The 19,434-nt window shown below is 48.7% G+C and overlaps 9 non-coding genes and 3 pseudogenes across 9 annotated transcripts; all 12 read left to right on the top strand.

Moving 5' to 3' along the window:
* The first annotated feature begins 852 nt into the window (after positions 1-852).
* LOC141210370 (U2 spliceosomal RNA) lies at positions 853-1,043 on the top strand. Its single transcript, XR_012280542.1, has one exon. It is a non-coding gene; the product is annotated as a U2 spliceosomal RNA (small nuclear RNA).
* A 1,122-nt stretch (positions 1,044-2,165) lies between these two features.
* LOC141209589 (U2 spliceosomal RNA) lies at positions 2,166-2,356 on the top strand. The gene has a single exon (XR_012279782.1). It is a non-coding gene; the product is annotated as a U2 spliceosomal RNA (small nuclear RNA).
* A 1,123-nt stretch (positions 2,357-3,479) lies between these two features.
* Positions 3,480-3,670, top strand: LOC141210031 (U2 spliceosomal RNA). The gene has a single exon (XR_012280212.1). It is a non-coding gene; the product is annotated as a U2 spliceosomal RNA (small nuclear RNA).
* A 1,120-nt stretch (positions 3,671-4,790) lies between these two features.
* Positions 4,791-4,981, top strand: LOC141209588 (U2 spliceosomal RNA). Its single transcript, XR_012279781.1, has one exon. It is a non-coding gene; the product is annotated as a U2 spliceosomal RNA (small nuclear RNA).
* A 1,120-nt stretch (positions 4,982-6,101) lies between these two features.
* On the top strand, positions 6,102-6,292 carry LOC141209587 (U2 spliceosomal RNA). Its single transcript, XR_012279780.1, has one exon. It is a non-coding gene; the product is annotated as a U2 spliceosomal RNA (small nuclear RNA).
* Positions 6,293-7,413: 1,121 nt separating this feature from the next.
* Positions 7,414-7,604, top strand: LOC141209586 (U2 spliceosomal RNA). The gene has a single exon (XR_012279779.1). It is a non-coding gene; the product is annotated as a U2 spliceosomal RNA (small nuclear RNA).
* Positions 7,605-8,724: 1,120 nt separating this feature from the next.
* Positions 8,725-8,802, top strand: LOC141210738 (U2 spliceosomal RNA; annotated as a pseudogene).
* Positions 8,803-14,359: 5,557 nt separating this feature from the next.
* Positions 14,360-14,561, top strand: LOC141210613 (U2 spliceosomal RNA; annotated as a pseudogene).
* Positions 14,562-15,681: 1,120 nt separating this feature from the next.
* Positions 15,682-15,872, top strand: LOC141209585 (U2 spliceosomal RNA). The gene has a single exon (XR_012279778.1). It is a non-coding gene; the product is annotated as a U2 spliceosomal RNA (small nuclear RNA).
* Positions 15,873-16,990: 1,118 nt separating this feature from the next.
* LOC141210813 (U2 spliceosomal RNA) lies at positions 16,991-17,066 on the top strand (annotated as a pseudogene).
* An 808-nt stretch (positions 17,067-17,874) lies between these two features.
* On the top strand, positions 17,875-18,059 carry LOC141210620 (U2 spliceosomal RNA). Its single transcript, XR_012280768.1, has one exon. It is a non-coding gene; the product is annotated as a U2 spliceosomal RNA (small nuclear RNA).
* A 1,121-nt stretch (positions 18,060-19,180) lies between these two features.
* On the top strand, positions 19,181-19,371 carry LOC141209584 (U2 spliceosomal RNA). Its single transcript, XR_012279777.1, has one exon. It is a non-coding gene; the product is annotated as a U2 spliceosomal RNA (small nuclear RNA).
* Positions 19,372-19,434: the final 63 nt, after the last annotated feature.

The raw sequence follows: 19,434 nt of genomic DNA, 5'->3' as shown, positions 1-19,434 counted from the left end.
CAAGCATTTTGGAGCTTTCACCTAAATAACTACAGGTGGTGAGATAAGCTGCACAATATAATTGACCTTTCAGTATATTGTTGCACACACACCATCTATTTAGCAAATGCCCTTGTTATCAACAGCAGCCTTTTAAACTCACCTGAGCTAACAGGTATGTGAGCTGGTTACTCTGCTGCGCTTAAAATTTCTTTTTTGGTTTGCTACAATGCCTTTTCTGAAACGTTGTCTCCCTCTGCTGGAACACTGACTTCTTTCATTTAATGCCTGCAGACTATAAAAGAGAAACCAACCCAAAAAGTTTGGTTGATTAGTCTGTGGCATTCTTTTAAACTGTTGCTTATGGCGGTCTCTGTGAGCTTCTCAGTGACATTCAGCCATCCAGGTATCCCGCCTGCAGTAGACGGAATGTGGCAATGGAACGCTGGCTGCGCGTGTCATAATAGGCTCTGAGCCTTTATATACCTGCGCACAGCAGCAGCCACCTTCAGTCTGCTGCTGGACAGCCAGCAGCAGCAGCAGCAGCAGGAGAGGTAATTAATCAGCAACCCTCCTGCTAAGGGTAGACAGCTGCTCGTTCCACCCCCCCCCCGCCTTAATTGGTTCTCCTCCCTTCCAACGGTGTTGAGGCGGGTGGGAACAGCCGGGGGTTGAGGGTACTGTGCTAAAAGAGGTGGAGTTATGCAGATCTAAAACGCGTGGATTGCAGCAGCAGCAAGCCGAAAAGTGCAGGCATGTGAGGGATCTAGAGGTTGACAGCATGTCTTCTTAACGGGAGTCCAGGTGGCCATCTCCACAAATGGACTTTTCAGAATCCTTGGGTGGCACCGTAGTCGGAAACCAATTCTGGTTATCGCTTCTCGGCCTTTTGGCTAAGATCAAGTGTAGTATCTGTTCTTATCAGTTTAATATCTGATACGTCCCCTATCTGGGGAACATATATTAAATGGATTTTTAGAACAGGGAGATGGAAAAAGAGCTTGCTCTGTCCACTCCACGCATTGACCTGGTATTGCAGTATCTCCAGGACCTGTGCACCCCTTCTTTAATGCAGTTTCTAAAATCAGAAAGAATTGAATTCAATGCTTTTTGTTCATTTTGCTTGTTTGTCGGATTTTGGGATGGACTCTTTGGCTTTGCTTTTCTTCTCCTCATTGGATTTTTCATGTTAAAAGTTGCAGAAGCCAGATGACAAGCTCATTTTGGTTCAACTTCAGCAACTGTGCATTGCATTGCCATGTAATGTAATGTAATGCAATGCTATCTATCTAGCTCTCCCTCTATACTTCCTTTTGGATAAACAGACATATTAGGCAAGCATTTTGGAGCTTTCACCTAAATAACTACAGGTGGTGAGATAAGCTGCACAATATAATTGACCTTTCAGTATATTGTTGCACACACACCATCTATTTAGCAAATGCCCTTGTTATCAACAGCAGCCTTTTAAACTCACCTGAGCTAACAGGTATGTGAGCTGGTTACTCTGCTGCGCTTAAAATTTCTTTTTTGGTTTGCTACAATGCCTTTTCTGAAACGTTGTCTCCCTCTGCTGGAACACTGACTTCTTTCATTTAATGCCTGCAGACTATAAAAGAGAAACCAACCCAAAAAGTTTGGTTGATTAGTCTGTGGCATTCTTTTAAACTGTTGCTTATGGCGGTCTCTGTGAGCTTCTCAGTGACATTCAGCCATCCAGGTATCCCGCCTGCAGTAGACGGAATGTGGCAATGGAACGCTGGCTGCGCGTGTCATAATAGGCTCTGAGCCTTTATATACCTGCGCACAGCAGCAGCCACCTTCAGTCTGCTGCTGGACAGCCAGTAGCAGCAGCAGCAGGAGAGGTAATTAATCAGCAACCCTCCTGCTAAGGGTAGACAGCTGCTCGTTCCACCCCCCCCCCCCGCCTTAATTGGTTCTACTCCCTTCCAACGGTGTTGAGGCGGGTGGGAACAGCCGGGGGTTGAGGGTACTGTGCTAAAAGAGGTGGAGTTATGCAGATCTAAAACGCGTGGATTGCAGCAGCAGCAAGCCGAAAAGTGCAGGCATGTGAGGGATCTAGAGGTTGACAGCATGTCTTCTTAACGGGAGTCCAGGTGGCCATCTCCACAAATGGACTTTTCAGAATCCTTGGGTGGCACCGTAGTCGGAAACCAATTCTGGTTATCGCTTCTCGGCCTTTTGGCTAAGATCAAGTGTAGTATCTGTTCTTATCAGTTTAATATCTGATACGTCCCCTATCTGGGGACCATATATTAAATGGATTTTTAGAACAGGGAGATGGAAAAAGAGCTTGCTCTGTCCACTCCACGCATTGACCTGGTATTGCAGTATCTCCAGGACCGGTGCACCCCTTCTTTAATGCAGTTTCTAAAATCAGAAAGAATTGAATTCAATGCTTTTTGTTCATTTTGCTTGTTTGTCGGATTTTGGGATGGACTCTTTGGCTTTGCTTTTCTTCTCCTCATTGGATTTTTCATGTTAAAAGTTGCAGAAGCCAGATGACAAGCTCATTTTGGTTCAACTTCAGCAACTGTGCATTGCATTGCCATGTAATGTAATGTAATGCAATGCTATCTATCTAGCTCTCCCTCTATACTTCCTTTTGGATAAACAGACATATTAGGCAAGCATTTTGGAGCTTTCACCTAAATAACTACAGGTGGTGAGATAAGCTGCACAATATAATTGACCTTTCAGTATATTGTTGCACACACACCATCTATTTAGCAAATGCCCTTGTTATCAACAGCAGCCTTTTAAACTCACCTGAGCTAACAGGTATGTGAGCTGGTTACTCTGCTGCGCTTAAAATTTCTTTTTTGGTTTGCTACAATGCCTTTTCTGAAACGTTGTCTCCCTCTGCTGGAACACTGACTTCTTTCATTTAATGCCTGCAGACTATAAAAGAGAAACCAACCCAAAAAGTTTGGTTGATTAGTCTGTGGCATTCTTTTAAACTGTTGCTTATGGCGGTCTCTGTGAGCTTCTCAGTGACATTCAGCCATCCAGGTATCCCGCCTGCAGTAGACGGAATGTGGCAATGGAACGCTGGCTGCGCGTGTCATAATAGGCTCTGAGCCTTTATATACCTGCGCACAGCAGCAGCCACCTTCAGTCTGCTGCTGGACAGCCAGCAGCAGCAGCAGCAGCAGGAGAGGTAATTAATCAGCAACCCTCCTGCTAAGGGTAGACAGCTGCTCGTTCCACCCCCCCCCCGCCTTAATTGGTTCTCCTCCCTTCCAACGGTGTTGAGGCGGGTGGGAACAGCCGGGGGTTGAGGGTACTGTGCTAAAAGAGGTGGAGTTATGCAGATCTAAAACGCGTGGATTGCAGCAGCAGCAAGCCGAAAAGTGCAGGCATGTGAGGGATCTAGAGGTTGACAGCATGTCTTCTTAACGGGAGTCCAGGTGGCCATCTCCACAAATGGACTTTTCAGAATCCTTGGGTGGCACCGTAGTCGGAAACCAATTCTGGTTATCGCTTCTCGGCCTTTTGGCTAAGATCAAGTGTAGTATCTGTTCTTATCAGTTTAATATCTGATACGTCCCCTATCTGGGGACCATATATTAAATGGATTTTTAGAACAGGGAGATGGAAAAAGAGCTTGCTCTGTCCACTCCACGCATTGACCTGGTATTGCAGTATCTCCAGGACCTGTGCACCCCTTCTTTAATGCAGTTTCTAAAATCAGAAAGAATTGAATTCAATGCTTTTTGTTCATTTTGCTTGTTTGTCGGATTTTGGGATGGACTCTTTGGCTTTGCTTTTCTTCTCCTCATTGGATTTTTCATGTTAAAAGTTGCAGAAGCCAGATGACAAGCTCATTTTGGTTCAACTTCAGCAACTGTGCATTGCATTGCCATGTAATGTAATGTAATGCAATGCTATCTATCTAGCTCTCCCTCTATACTTCCTTTTGGATAAACAGACATATTAGGCAAGCATTTTGGAGCTTTCACCTAAATAACTACAGGTGGTGAGATAAGCTGCACAATATAATTGACCTTTCAGTATATTGTTGCACACACACCATCTATTTAGCAAATGCCCTTGTTATCAACAGCAGCCTTTTAAACTCACCTGAGCTAACAGGTATGTGAGCTGGTTACTCTGCTGCGCTTAAAATTTCTTTTTTGGTTTGCTACAATGCCTTTTCTGAAACGTTGTCTCCCTCTGCTGGAACACTGACTTCTTTCATTTAATGCCTGCAGACTATAAAAGAGAAACCAACCCAAAAAGTTTGGTTGATTAGTCTGTGGCATTCTTTTAAACTGTTGCTTATGGCGGTCTCTGTGAGCTTCTCAGTGACATTCAGCCATCCAGGTATCCCGCCTGCAGTAGACGGAATGTGGCAATGGAACGCTGGCTGCGCGTGTCATAATAGGCTCTGAGCCTTTATATACCTGCGCACAGCAGCAGCCACCTTCAGTCTGCTGCTGGACAGCCAGCAGCAGCAGCAGCAGGAGAGGTAATTAATCAGCAACCCTCCTGCTAAGGGTAGACAGCTGCTCGTTCCACCCCCCCCCCGCCTTAATTGGTTCTCCTCCCTTCCAACGGTGTTGAGGCGGGTGGGAACAGCCGGGGGTTGAGGGTACTGTGCTAAAAGAGGTGGAGTTATGCAGATCTAAAACGCGTGGATTGCAGCAGCAGCAAGCCGAAAAGTGCAGGCATGTGAGGGATCTAGAGGTTGACAGCATGTCTTCTTAACGGGAGTCCAGGTGGCCATCTCCACAAATGGACTTTTCAGAATCCTTGGGTGGCACCGTAGTCGGAAACCAATTCTGGTTATCGCTTCTCGGCCTTTTGGCTAAGATCAAGTGTAGTATCTGTTCTTATCAGTTTAATATCTGATACGTCCCCTATCTGGGGACCATATATTAAATGGATTTTTAGAACAGGGAGATGGAAAAAGAGCTTGCTCTGTCCACTCCACGCATTGACCTGGTATTGCAGTATCTCCAGGACCGGTGCACCCCTTCTTTAATGCAGTTTCTAAAATCAGAAAGAATTGAATTCAATGCTTTTTGTTCATTTTGCTTGTTTGTCGGATTTTGGGATGGACTCTTTGGCTTTGCTTTTCTTCTCCTCATTGGATTTTTCATGTTAAAAGTTGCAGAAGCCAGATGACAAGCTCATTTTGGTTCAACTTCAGCAACTGTGCATTGCATTGCCATGTAATGTAATGTAATGCAATGCTATCTATCTAGCTCTCCCTCTATACTTCCTTTTGGATAAACAGACATATTAGGCAAGCATTTTGGAGCTTTCACCTAAATAACTACAGGTGGTGAGATAAGCTGCACAATATAATTGACCTTTCAGTATATTGTTGCACACACACCATCTATTTAGCAAATGCCCTTGTTATCAACAGCAGCCTTTTAAACTCACCTGAGCTAACAGGTATGTGAGCTGGTTACTCTGCTGCGCTTAAAATTTCTTTTTTGGTTTGCTACAATGCCTTTTCTGAAACGTTGTCTCCCTCTGCTGGAACACTGACTTCTTTCATTTAATGCCTGCAGACTATAAAAGAGAAACCAACCCAAAAAGTTTGGTTGATTAGTCTGTGGCATTCTTTTAAACTGTTGCTTATGGCGGTCTCTGTGAGCTTCTCAGTGACATTCAGCCATCCAGGTATCCCGCCTGCAGTAGACGGAATGTGGCAATGGAACGCTGGCTGCGCGTGTCATAATAGGCTCTGAGCCTTTATATACCAGCGCACAGCAGCAGCCACCTTCAGTCTGCTGCTGGACAGCCAGCAGCAGCAGCAGCAGGAGAGGTAATTAATCAGCAACCCTCCTGCTAAGGGTAGACAGCTGCTCGTTCCACCCCCCCCCCGCCTTAATTGGTTCTCCTCCCTTCCAACGGTGTTGAGGCGGGTGGGAACAGCCGGGGGTTGAGGGTACTGTGCTAAAAGAGGTGGAGTTATGCAGATCTAAAACACGTGGATTGCAGCAGCAGCAAGCCGAAAAGTGCAGGCATGTGAGGGATCTAGAGGTTGACAGCATGTCTTCTTAACGGGAGTCCAGGTGGCCATCTCCACAAATGGACTTTTCAGAATCCTTGGGTGGCACCGTAGTCGGAAACCAATTCTGGTTATCGCTTCTCGGCCTTTTGGCTAAGATCAAGTGTAGTATCTGTTCTTATCAGTTTAATATCTGATACGTCCCCTATCTGGGGACCATATATTAAATGGATTTTTAGAACAGGGAGATGGAAAAAGAGCTTGCTCTGTCCACTCCACGCATTGACCTGGTATTGCAGTATCTCCAGGACCGGTGCACCCCTTCTTTAATGCAGTTTCTAAAATCAGAAAGAATTGAATTCAATGCTTTTTGTTCATTTTGCTTGTTTGTCGGATTTTGGGATGGACTCTTTGGCTTTGCTTTTCTTCTCCTCATTGGATTTTTCATGTTAAAAGTTGCAGAAGCCAGATGACAAGCTCATTTTGGTTCAACTTCAGCAACTGTGCATTGCATTGCCATGTAATGTAATGTAATGCAATGCTATCTATCTAGCTCTCCCTCTATACTTCCTTTTGGATAAACAGACATATTAGGCAAGCATTTTGGAGCTTTCACCTAAATAACTACAGGTGGTGAGATAAGCTGCACAATATAATTGACCTTTCAGTATATTGTTGCACACACACCATCTATTTAGCAAATGCCCTTGTTATCAACAGCAGCCTTTTAAACTCACCTGAGCTAACAGGTATGTGAGCTGGTTACTCTGCTGCGCTTAAAATTTCTTTTTTGGTTTGCTACAATGCCTTTTCTGAAACGTTGTCTCCCTCTGCTGGAACACTGACTTCTTTCATTTAATGCCTGCAGACTATAAAAGAGAAACCAACCCAAAAAGTTTGGTTGATTAGTCTGTGGCATTCTTTTAAACTGTTGCTTATGGCGGTCTCTGTGAGCTTCTCAGTGACATTCAGCCATCCAGGTATCCCGCCTGCAGTAGACGGAATGTGGCAATGGAACGCTGGCTGCGCGTGTCATAATAGGCTCTGAGCCTTTATATACCTGCGCACAGCAGCAGCCACCTTCAGTCTGCTGCTGGACAGCCAGCAGCAGCAGCAGCAGGAGAGGTAATTAATCAGCAACCCTCCTGCTAAGGGTAGACAGCTGCTCGTTCCACCCCCCCGCCCGCCTTAATTGGTTCTCCTCCCTTCCAACGGTGTTGAGGCGGGTGGGAACAGCCGGGGGTTGAGGGTACTGTGCTAAAAGAGGTGGAGCTATGCAGATCTAAAACGCGTGGATTGCAGCAGCAGCAAGCTGAAAAGTGCAGGCATGTGAGGGATCTAGAGGTTGACAGCATGTCTTCTTAACGGGAGTCCAGGTGGCCATCTCCACAAATGGACTTTTCAGAATCCTTGGGTGGCACCGTAGTCGGAAACCAATTCTGGTTATCGCTTCTCGGCCTTTTGGCTAAGATCAAGTGTAGTATCTGTTCTTATCAGTTTAATATCTGATACGTCCCCTATCTGGGGACCATATATTAAATGGATTTTTAGAACAGGGAGATGGAAAAAGAGCTTGCTCTGTCCACTCCACGCATTGACCTGGTATTGCAGTATCTCCAGGACCGGTGCACCCCTTCTTTAATGCAGTTTCTAAAATCAGAAAGAATTGAATTCAATGCTTTTTGTTCATTTTGCTTGTTTGTCGGATTTTGGGATGGACTCTTTGGCTTTGCTTTTCTTCTCCTCATTGGATTTTTCATGTTAAAAGTTGCAGAAGCCAGATGACAAGCTCATTTTGGTTCAACTTCAGCAACTGTGCATTGCATTGCCATGTAATGTAATGTAATGCAATGCTATCTATCTAGCTCTCCCTCTATACTTCCTTTTGGATAAACAGACATATTAGGCAAGCATTTTGGAGCTTTCACCTAAATAACTACAGGTGGTGAGATAAGCTGCACAATATAATTGACCTTTCAGTATATCGTTGCACACACACCATCTATTTAGCAAATGCCCTTGTTATCAACAGCAGCCTTTTAAACTCACCTGAGCTAACAGGTATGTGAGCTGGTTACTCTGCTGTGCTTAAAATTTCTTTTTTGGTTTGCTACAATGCCTTTTCTGAAACGTTGTCTCCCTCTGCTGGAACACTGACTTCTTTCATTTAATGCCTGCAGACTATAAAAGAGAAACCAACCCAAAAAGTTTGGTTGATTAGTCTGTGGCATTCTTTTAAACTGTTGCTTATGGCGGTCTCTGTGAGCTTCTCAGTGACATTCAGCCATCCAGGTATCCCGCCTGCAGTAGACGGAATGTGGCAATGGAACGCTGGCTGCGCGTGTCATAATAGGCTCCGAGCCTTTATATACCTGCGCACAGCAGCAGCCACCTTCAGTCTGCTGCTGGACAGCCAGCAGCAGCAGCAGCAGGAGAGGTAATAAATCAGCAACCCTCCTGCTAAGGGTAGACAGCTGCTCGTTCCACCCCCCCCCCGCCTGAATTGGTTCTCCTCCCTTCCAACGGTGTTGAGGCGGGTGGGAACAGCCGGGGGTTGAGGGTACTGTGCTAAAAGAGGTGGAGTTATGCAGATCTAAAACGCGTGGATTGCAGCAGCAGCAAGCCGAAAAGTGCAGGCATGTGAGGGATCTAGAGGTTGACAGCATGTCTTCTTAACGGGAGTCCAGGTGGCCATCTCCACAAATGGACTTTTCAGAATCCTTGGGTGGCACCGTAGTCGGAAACCAATTCTGGTTATCGCTTCTCGGCCTTTTGGCTAAGATCAAGTGTAGTATCTGTTCTTTTAAGAACACAAGAGCTACGATCTACACTTGACGAGAGCGATCGAACTCGGAAGGAGAAGAGCTTCGGAGCCCAGCTGACATCGGAGAAGGAAGGCGGATATCGGTGGGAGGAAGAAGCTCTAAAGAATCCAGAAGAAGACGAAGACTCGGAGAAGAATCGGGCTGTCCTGTGGAATCTTCGAGGAAGAAAATCATCGAGACAAAGACCTTTCGGGGAATTTGTCCAGAACACGACGGGAGAAGAATCTGCATAGCTCCACCCATTCCGGGAAGAGTTCCAGATCCAGCTCCAAGAAGTAACTGCAGGAGGAAAGCCATGGCAAGCGCTGTGAGGAAGGCCGAAAAGAAGAGCCTGGAGCAGGGGACAGCCAGGAGGGCCCAGCCAGGAGCCGATTCTGACCCCAAGGACTCTGCCTCCACGACTGGCCAGCAGAAGGGACCCCAGAAGCCCCGCCACGAAGCTCCAGCCCTGGAGCCATGGATGCGGCAGACGGTGGCCCTGAAGCTGAAGGAAGTGGATGGGAGGGTGCCGGACATGTCCTCGGACGTGTTCTGCCAGAAGATGCTGCTGGATCGAGGCTTCTCCAGGTCGGACACCCTCAGCATCCAGACCTTCTTGACGGGGATCTTCTTCGTCACCTTCGCCACTGTGAACACCTGCAGGAGGTTCTGGGAAATGGTAAGCGCAAAAGGTCCGGATAATTCTTTCTCTGCCTTTACAGGTAGCTGCCCTATCCAGAAGGACGAAAGGAGGATCACGGTCTCCATGCGCAACCCGCACACCCCAGGCCAAGACATCTGTACCTTCCTGAGACGCTTCTGTTTGGTTGTGAAGGAACCTTCTCACATCCTGAATGGACTCGGCTTCTGGACAGGTAAGTGGTCGGTGACCGTTAGACTTCACAGGGACCTGGCGTACTCAGACGGACTTCGGCACCTGCCCCCGACATTCTCCCTGGGCAACTCCTACGGCCTCATCTATTACCCGGACATGCCGCGGAACTGCAGGAGATGCGGCAAGAACGGCCACGAGATGAAGGACTGCAAGGAGGATGCCTGCAGGATTTGTCGAGTGACGGGACACAGCTCGAAGGACTGCCCGAAGAAGACGTCCTGCAACCTGTGTGGGCTGGCGGCTCATCTGTACAAGGATTGCCCCAAGCGTGAGAGATCCTGGGCATCGGTGGTTGCGACGACCCCAGCTACGGAGGACAAGGCCCCGACGACCAGGCCTGTGAAGGTCAAGGACGCGACGACCAAGGCCCCAGCGGCCAAGGCCGAGACGACCAAGGCCAAAGCGGTCAAGGAGTCGGTGGCCAAAGCCCCAGCGACGGTCCCAGCAGCTCCGAAGCAGAAGAAAAAGTCAAAGGAGGGTAAGAGTTCTGTCACCCCTCTCTCGATCCCTCCCCCTGCCACCCCCGTCCAATCCCCCCCCACCCCGGCCACCCCTGCTGAGGATTCCACTTCCTCTTCCTCCTTCCCCTACTCCTCAGCAGGTGTCCTTTCCCCTGCCCCGGCAGCCACTCTCCCTCCCCAGACCATGGTAGCGGTGGAATTAACCTTTCCTCCACCCGCCGCTATCTATTCCGAGGAGGATTTTCCCCTTCTTGTCTCCCCAGTTCCAACCCGGGGAAAGAGGAAGGTGGAGGACAGCCCTGCTACTGAATCCTCCAAAAAGAAGATTCTGGATTTCGTAGGCGAAAAGGAGGATACCCTCCCTGAGCCAGAAGAGATGGAGCACATGGTTGAGACCCTGGTGGCCGAGCCAGAAGTGGAGGAACTGGTGGTCGCCGAGATCGAGGCCGCGCTGCTTGACCAGATGGAGGAAGAGGGCCTGCTGGTGATCCCGTCACCAGCAGTCAACACCGACGAGGGACCACCCGACCGGAGTGGTAACTAAGGTGTATTGCCTGCGCTAACTTTTTCTTTTTTCCCTACATGATGGCTAATATTAACCTATTTTCCATTAATGTCAGGAGCATCAAGGACAAGTTCAGACGTCAGACTATTTATGCCTTCCTTACTTCCCAGTTGTGTGATGTTTATATGTTGCAGGAATGTTCCCTTCCCTCCTCTAGGTCCTTCAAACATCTGGCCAGGGAGTGGTCCCATGGTCCATCCTACTGGTCCGGTGGGGGTGACTGCAAGTCTGCGGGGGTCGCAATTCTGATCAGGGGGGGCGCATTCACGCTTGAGTCCGTCCAGGAGCTCATCTGCGGCAGGGCTCTTGTTGTAGATGGCAACTGGGCGGGAGAACCTGTCAGGTTCATCAACGTGTATGCGTCCCCACTGAAGAATGAGCGTTTGGAGCTTTTCCAGACCCTGCGGCTTCAGCTTGCCACCACCAGGACCTTAGTGATGGCCGGGGATTTCAACTGCCCCATCGAGGAGGATGGTCGTAGTTCTGGCACATCTGCCAAGTTGGACATCACGTCCAAGCTGCTCATCGAGATGGTAACCGAGGCCTCTCTTCAGGACGTGGTGGGCTCCATGGGGAGAGGCTCCACGAACTATTCGTGGAGCCGACCCGATGGCTCACTCCGCTCCAGGATTGACTTTGTGTTCACCTCTCGGGCAGTCAGGCAGAGTAGGCACTCGATGGTCTCCTGCTTCTTCTCCAACCACAGAGCCATTCACTTACAAGGTGTCCTCGGCGACGGTTTTCCGTCCGGCCTCGGCTCCTGGAAGCTGAATTGTGCTCTGCTGGCTCAGGATGAAGTCGTGGAGGAGCTGAGAGCAGCCTACGCAATGTGGCAGTCCTACAAGGGTAGCTTCCAAACAGTCTCTGATTGGTGGGAATATGTTAAACTTGAGTTTCGCTGTTTCTTTCAGGCCAAGGGTCGACAACAGGCGTGTGAGAAGAGGAGGGACTTCAGAGGGCTGCAGCGCGAGCTGCGGTCGCTGCAGGACCTTCTTCACTGCGGCTGGGACGTGAGGGAGGAGCTGGAGGAGACCAAGAAGAGCCTGAAAAGGCACTTTGAGGAGGAGTCCAAGCGAATCGTCTTCCGTTCCAAAGTGGAGAATCTGGAGAAGGGTGAGAAATGTAACTCATTCTTTTTCAGGAAACTTCATGCCGGTCACACGCCCCTGAACGAGCTGCGAGACGAGAGCGGAAACATGCGACGTGGGAAGGAGGACGTGATGAGGGTCGTCAGCGACTTCTACAGCGAACTCTACTCCCACAAGACTACCGACCCCGACGCTGCTGATAAGTTCCTGTCAGGTATCACTAACCATCTTGATCCTGCAGGCACGGCAGCCTTGGACAAACCTCTGATGGTGGGCGAATTGCTCTCTGCCGCTAAATCCTTTAGGACCGGCAGGACCCCGGGCAGTGATGGTCTTCCAGCGGAGCTCTATGTAGCGCTGGGAGACCTCATCTGTCCGGACCTGTTGGACCTGTACGAGGAGATGGTGGTGGAGGGTAGAATGCCTCCATCTTTGAGGGAAGGAATGGTCACGATCCTGTACAAGCGGAAGGGAGAGAGGTGCGACCTGAGGAATTGGCGTCCCATCACTCTGCTCAACGTGGACTACAAGATCCTGGCCAAGACGATGGCGACACGACTTAAGACGGTCATCGGACGGATCATCCACCCGGACCAGACCTGCGGCATCCCTGGACGTCGCATCGCAGACAGCCTCGCTCTCGTGCGGGACACGGTCGAGTACATCAAGGTCCGCCGCGCACACGCGGCCCTGGTCTCCTTGGATCAGGAGAAGGCCTTCGACCGGGTTTCCCACGAGTTCATGGGCCGAGCTCTGCACCGGTTAGGTTTGGGTAACATGTTTTGTTCGTATGTCCGTCTGATGTATTTTGATATCCACAGCTCGGTATTGGTGAACGGCTGGAAGACTGACCCCTTCCCTGTCCTCTCTGGGGTCAGACAAGGCTGCCCTCTATCACCTCTTCTTTTTGTTTGTGTTATAGAACTCTTCGCAGAGGCTATCCGGCAGAATGGAGAGATCAGAGGGATCACCGCACCGGGTCCGGGACGACACGAGGTCAAGTGCTCGCTCTACATGGACGACATCACCGTCTTCTGCGCTGATCGTGGTTCAGTCGACGCCCTCGTCCAGACGTGTGAGAGGTTCGGCCGGGCTTCAGGGGCCAAAGTCAACTGCAGGAAGTCGGAAGCCATGCTCTTCGGGGATTAGCAGCCGGCCTCCTCTGCCCCCTTCCCCTTCAACATTCAACCGGATTTCCTCAAGGTGCTGGGAGTCTGGTTCGGGAAGGAAGGAGCGGCCCTCAAGTCCTGGCAAGAACGCTTGGCCAAGGTGAAGCAACGGATCGGACTCTGGAGCCTCAGACACCTCACTTGTGAGGGTAAGGCACTCGTCCTGCGTAATGAGGTCCTGCCCGTCTTGCAGTACACGGCGCAGGCCTGGCCCCCACACGTCACTGTGTGCAGGGCCATTACCAGGACAGTGTTTCACTTTGTCTGGGGATCCAAGATGGACAGAGTCAGGCGGGCCGTCATGTACAAGGAGCCTCGCAAGGGTGGGAAGGGCGTTCCAGATATCCCCACCCTCCTGCGATCCTCTTTTGGGTGTGATTGTGTCCGCCGGACTTTGCAAGTCAAGAATGGCTCCGCGGGCAGGTCCATGTCTCGCTTCTTCCTGCTTCCTCTTTGGAGGCGACTCGGCTGGGACAAGTGGGACAGCTCCTTCCCCTACAACTGGACGACGCCATGGTTCTACGGAGACGTCGTTCGATTTGTGGGGGAGCATCAACTGGAGGGACTCAAGCCCGACTTGTGGAAGCCCAAAACTATCCACAAGCTAATCAGAGCCAAGGATGACGTGGAGAACATCACAGGACTTCACCAGGACACGCTGGAGACTGTGTGGACAAATGTGTCGTCTGACAGGCTGACCAACGGGCACAAGGACTTGTCGTGGATGGCGATTCAGGGCGGACTGCCCGTCCGGTCATTCATGCATGCCCGGAACCTGTGCAAGACCCGGTACTGCCCAAGGTGCCCCTTCGTGGAGGAAACATCTTTGCACACTTTTTGGGACTGCGGATTTGCACAGCGCCTATTGACTGCACTTGAGGACGACCTGAGGAACTCTGTCCCCAGGGCGAGCCTATCGCACCATTCTGTGCTTTATGGACTCTTCCCTGGGGTTCATACCGTCGGAGCCATCCAGGAGGCTTGGCGCCTTATGAACTGCTTCAAGGATGCCGTTTGGGTCGCCAGGAACCGGCTCATCTTGAGGAGGGAGAGGATGTCCATCCAGGACTGCCGCAGGCTGATCCACAGCCTGCTCAGAGACTATTCCATCATGGACGGTCCGGAGGACGAGGATGAGGACTAAACCCCTCCTCCCCCTCTCCCCTTATGTGTCTTGTCTTTCAATAAAGCTTGTGATTTTCCCCTCCCCATCCCCTTTTTCCCAATCCCTATCCCTTATCACGGTTCGTCGTACTGTATTGATTGACATGCTTTTTCTTTCAGATTGAGTGTTTTGTGTAGCATAGGGGTGCGATGTGTCTAGTTAGTGCGTCGTATCCTCATGCTATGTAAATATGATGTAGAATTCTGTGTGTACTGGGCTGAGGCACTGTACACTGTCTGTTAACTTATTTTTTGTGCTAATAAAAGATATATTCAATCAAAAAAAAAAAAAAATCTGTTCTTATCAGTTTAATATCTGATACGTCCCCTATCTGGGGACCATATATTAAATGGATTTTTAGAACAGGGAGATGGAAAAAGAGCTTGCTCTGTCCACTCCACGCATTGACCTGGTATTGCAGTATCTCCAGGACCGGTGCACCCCTTCTTTAATGCAGTTTCTAAAATCAGAAAGAATTGAATTCAATGCTTTTTGTTCATTTTGCTTGTTTGTCGGATTTTGGGATGGACTCTTTGGCTTTGCTTTTCTTCTCCTCATTGGATTTTTCATGTTAAAAGTTGCAGAAGCCAGATGACAAGCTCATTTTGATTCAACTTCAGCAACTGTGCATTGCATTGCCATGTAATGTAATGTAATGCAATGCTATCTATCTAGCTCTCCCTCTATACTTCCTTTTGGATAAACAGACATATTAGGCAAGCATTTTGGAGCTTTCACCTAAATAACTACAGGTGGTGAGATAAGCTGCACAATATAATTGACCTTTCAGTATATTGTTGCACACACACCATCTATTTAGCAAATGCCCTTGTTAACAACAGCAGCCTTTTAAACTCACCTGAGCTAACAGGTATGTGAGCTGGTTACTCTGCTGCGCTTAAAATTTCTTTTTTGGTTTGCTACAATGCCTTTTCTGAAACGTTGTCTCCCTCTGCTGGAACACTGACTTCTTTCATTTAATGCCTGCAGACTATAAAAGAGAAACCAACCCAAAAAGTTTGGTTGATTAGTCTGTGGCATTCTTTTAAACTGTTGCTTATGGCGGTCTCTGTGAGCTTCTCAGTGACATTCAGCCATCCAGGTATCCCGCCTGCAGTAGACGGAATGTGGCAATGGAACGCTGGCTGCGCGTGTCATAATAGGCTCTGAGCCTTTATATACCTGCGCACAGCAGCAGCCACCTTCAGTCTGCTGCTGGACAGCCAGCAGCAGCAGCAGCAGGAGAGGTAATTAATCAGCAACCCTCCTGCTAAGGGTAGACAGCTGCTCGTTCCACCCCCCCCCCGCCTTAATTGGTTCTCCTCCCTTCCAACGGTGTTGAGGCGGGTGGGAACAGCCGGGGGTTGAGGGTACTGTGCTAAAAGAGGTGGAGTTATGCAGATCTAAAACGCGTGGATTGCAGCAGCAGCAAGCCGAAAAGTGCAGGCATGTGAGGGATCTAGAGGTTGACAGCATGTCTTCTTAACGGGAGTCCAGGTGGCCATCTCCACAAATGGACTTTTCAGAATCCTTGGGTGGCACCGTAGTCGGAAACCAATTCTGGTTATCGCTTCTCGGCCTTTTGGCTAAGATCAAGTGTAGTATCTGTTCTTATCAGTTTAATATCTGATACGTCCCCTATCTGGGGACCATATATTAAATGGATTTTTAGAACAGGGAGATGGAAAAAGAGCTTGCTCTGTCCACTCCACGCATTGACCTGGTATTGCAGTATCTCCAGGACCGGTGCACCCCTTCTTTAATGCAGTTTCTAAAATCAGAAAGAATTGAATTCAATGCTTTTTGTTCATTTTGCTTGTTTGTCGGATTTTGGGATGGACTCTTTGGCTTTGCTTTTCTTCTCCTCATTGGATTTTTCATGTTAAAAGTTGCAGAAGCCAGATGACAAGCTCATTTTGGTTCAACTTCAGCAACTGTGCATTGCATTGCCATGTAATGTAATGTAATGCAATGCTATCTATCTAGCTCTCCCTCTATACTTCCTTTTGGATAAACAGACATATTAGGCAAGCATTTTGGAGCTTTCACCTAAATAACTACAGGTGGTGAGATAAGCTGCACAATATAATTGACCTTTCAGTATATTGTTGCACACACACCATCTATTTAGCAAATGCCCTTGTTATCAACAGCAGCCTTTTAAACTCACCTGAGCTAACAGGTATGTGAGCTGGTTACTCTGCTGCGCTTAAAATTTCTTTTTTGGTTTGCTACAATGCCTTTTCTGAAACGTTGTCTCCCTCTGCTGGAACACTGACTTCTTTCATTTAATGCCTGCAGACTATAAAAGAGAAACCAACCCAAAAAGTTTGGTTGATTAGTCTGTGGCATTCTTTTAAACTGTTGCTTATGGCGGTCTCTGTGAGCTTCTCAGTGACATTCAGCCATCCAGGTATCCCGCCTGCAGTAGACGGAATGTGGCAATGGAACGCTGGCTGCGCGTGTCATAATAGGCTCTGAGCCTTTATATACCTGCGCACAGCAGCAGCCACCTTCAGTCTGCTGCTGGACAGCCAGCAGCAGCAGCAGCAGGAGAGGTAATTAATCAGCAACCCTCCTGCTAAGGGTAGACAGCTGCTCGTTCCACCCCCCCCGCCTTTATTGGATCTCCTCCCTTCCAACGGTGTTGAGGCGGGTGGGAACAGCCGGGGGTTGAGGGTACTGTGCTAAAAGAGGTGGAGTTATGCAGATCTAAAACGCGTGGATTGCAGCAGCAGCAAGCCGAAAAGTGCAGGCATGTGAGGGATCTAGAGGTTGACAGCATGTCTTCTTAACGGGAGTCCAGGTGGCCATCTCCACAAATGGACTTTTCAGAATCCTTGGGTGGCACCGTAGTCGGAAACCAATTCTGGTTATCGCTTCTCGGCCTTTTGGCTAAGATCAAGTGTAGTATCTTTCGAAAAGGCGGTTTTGGATGTTGGCCACCCTAGTAGATTGATACATTATGCACACTGCGGTTTAGGCGCTTGTTAGTACGCCAGGTGGCTAATATAGTCATCTGGTGGAAAGCATGGCCCCCCAGGATCGACGCCATTGGGCCGGGGAAGATCGAAAGCCCGAAGTGTGAAGTGCCCCAGGAGTGGTGACCCTGGGGTGCCTTAACTCACTGGGATTGGGAACCCCACTTGAGTTTATGGCACATTTGCACAAGCACTTCAAATTTTCTTTCTTTGCACACACCCTTATTCCGGGCCTTGTGGCCTTAGGATGGGGAATTTTTCAATTCCCGGTCGAAGGTCCGGGCAGTATTATACTGTGAAACCTTCACTATTTATTTAATTTTTTTGTCACTGTGTGTCCACTTATTCACGTGTGTCCACGTCCTTACTAGGATTTTGTCGGGATGCGGTTCCCTAACGGGTTACTCTCTTGGCAGGTCTAGGGGGGGAGTGTGTGGCCATCAGGTTCCGCTCCCCCCTGAACCCCCCTGGCTCTCCTCTTTCGGGAGGAGAGCGATGTTGGCTCCCCTCTTCCGGGAGGGGAGCACAGTCTTTTGGCTCCCAGTGCCTTGCTCGGGTGAGAACTCGGGCAGGTATTGGGGGTAAGATTGGGCCGCCTCTGGTTTCGGCTGGAGGTGGCTATTTGTCCCTGTTCCTCGCTGTGGCCTTCTGGCTCGGAGGGACGGGGAATGGTTTGGGGGACCCTTCTCCTTTTGGAGAGGGTTTCAAGAAGACCAGCATCCTAGTGCACTTTTTTTGTGGCACTTGTCACTTTTTTAAGCGCACTCGGGTTTTGTACACGAATTCGGGCTTTCGATAAAAAAAAAAAAATCTGTTCTTATCAGTTTAATATCTGATACGTCCCCTATCTGGGGACCATATATTAAATGGATTTTTAGAACAGGGAGATGGAAAAAGAGCTTGCTCTGTCCACTCCACGCATTGACCTGGTATTGCAGTATCTCCAGGACCGGTGCACCCCTTCTTTAATGCAGTTTCTGAAATCAGAAACAATTGAATTCAATGCTTTTTGTTCATTTTGCTTGTTTGTCGGATTTTGGGATGGACTCTTTGGCTTTGCTTTTCTTCTCCTCATTGGATTTTTCATGTTAAAAGTTGCAGAAGCCAGATGACAAGCTCATTTTGGTTCAACTTCAGCAACTGTGCATTGCATTGCCATGTAATGTAATGTAATGCAATGCTATCTATCTAGCTCTCCCTCTATACTTCCTTTTGGATAAACAGACATATTAGGCAAGCATTTTGGAGCTTTCACCTAAATAACTACAGGTGGTGAGATAAGCTGCACAATATAATTGACCTTTCAGTATATTGTTGCACACACACCATCTATTTAGCAAATGCCCTTGTTATCAACAGCAGCCTTTTAAACTCACCTGAGCTAACAGGTATGTGAGCTGGTTACTCTGCTGCGCTTAAAATTTCTTTTTTGGTTTGCTACAATGCCTTTTCTGAAACGTTGTCTCCCTCTGCTGGAACACTGACTTCTTTCATTCAATGCCTGCAGACTATAAAAGAGAAACCAACCCAAAAAGTTTGGTTGATTAGTCTGTGGCATTCTTTTAAACTGTTGCTTATGGCGGTCTCTGTGAGCTTCTCAGTGACATTCAGCCATCCAGGTATCCCGCCTGCAGTAGACGGAATGTGGCAATGGAACGCTGGCTGCGCGTGTCATAATAGGCTCTGAGCCTTTATATACCTGCGCACAGCAGCAGCCACCTTCAGTCTGCTGCTGGACAGCCAGCAGCAGCAGCAGCAGGAGAGGTAATTAATCAGCAACCCTCCTGCTAAGGGTAGACAGCTGCTCGTTCCACCCCCCCCCCCGCCTTAATTGGTTCTCCTCCCTTCCAACGGTGTTGAGGCGGGTGGGAACAGCCGGGGGTTGAGGGTACTGTGCTAAAAGAGGTGGAGTTATGCAGATCTAAAACGCGTGGATTGCAGCAGCAGCAAGCCGAAAAGTGCAGGCATGTGAGGGATCTAGAGGTTGACAGCATGTCTTCTTAACGGGAGTCCAGGTGGCCATCTCCACAAATGGACTTTTCAGAATCCTTGGTTGGCACCGTAGTCGGAAACCAATTCTGGTTATCGCTTCTCGGCCTTTTGGCTAAGATCAAGTGTAGTATCTGTTCTTATCAGTTTAATATCTGATACGTCCCCTATCTGGGGACCATATATTAAATGGATTTTTAGAACAGGGAGATGGAAAAAGAGCTTGCTCTGTCCACTCCACGCATTGACCTGGTATTGCAGTATCTCCAGGACCGGTGCACCCCTTCTTTAATGCAGTTTCTAAAATCAGAAAGAATTGAATTCAATGCTTTTTGTTCATTTTGCTTGT

This window comes from Phyllobates terribilis, unplaced genomic scaffold, assembly GCF_046119375.1.
Source record: "Phyllobates terribilis strain yellow unplaced genomic scaffold, ASM4611937v1 Scaffold_169__1_contigs__length_4117513, whole genome shotgun sequence".
Lineage (NCBI taxonomy): Eukaryota > Metazoa > Chordata > Amphibia > Anura > Dendrobatidae > Phyllobates > Phyllobates terribilis.
This window is presented reverse-complemented; position numbering and strand designations above follow the sequence as displayed.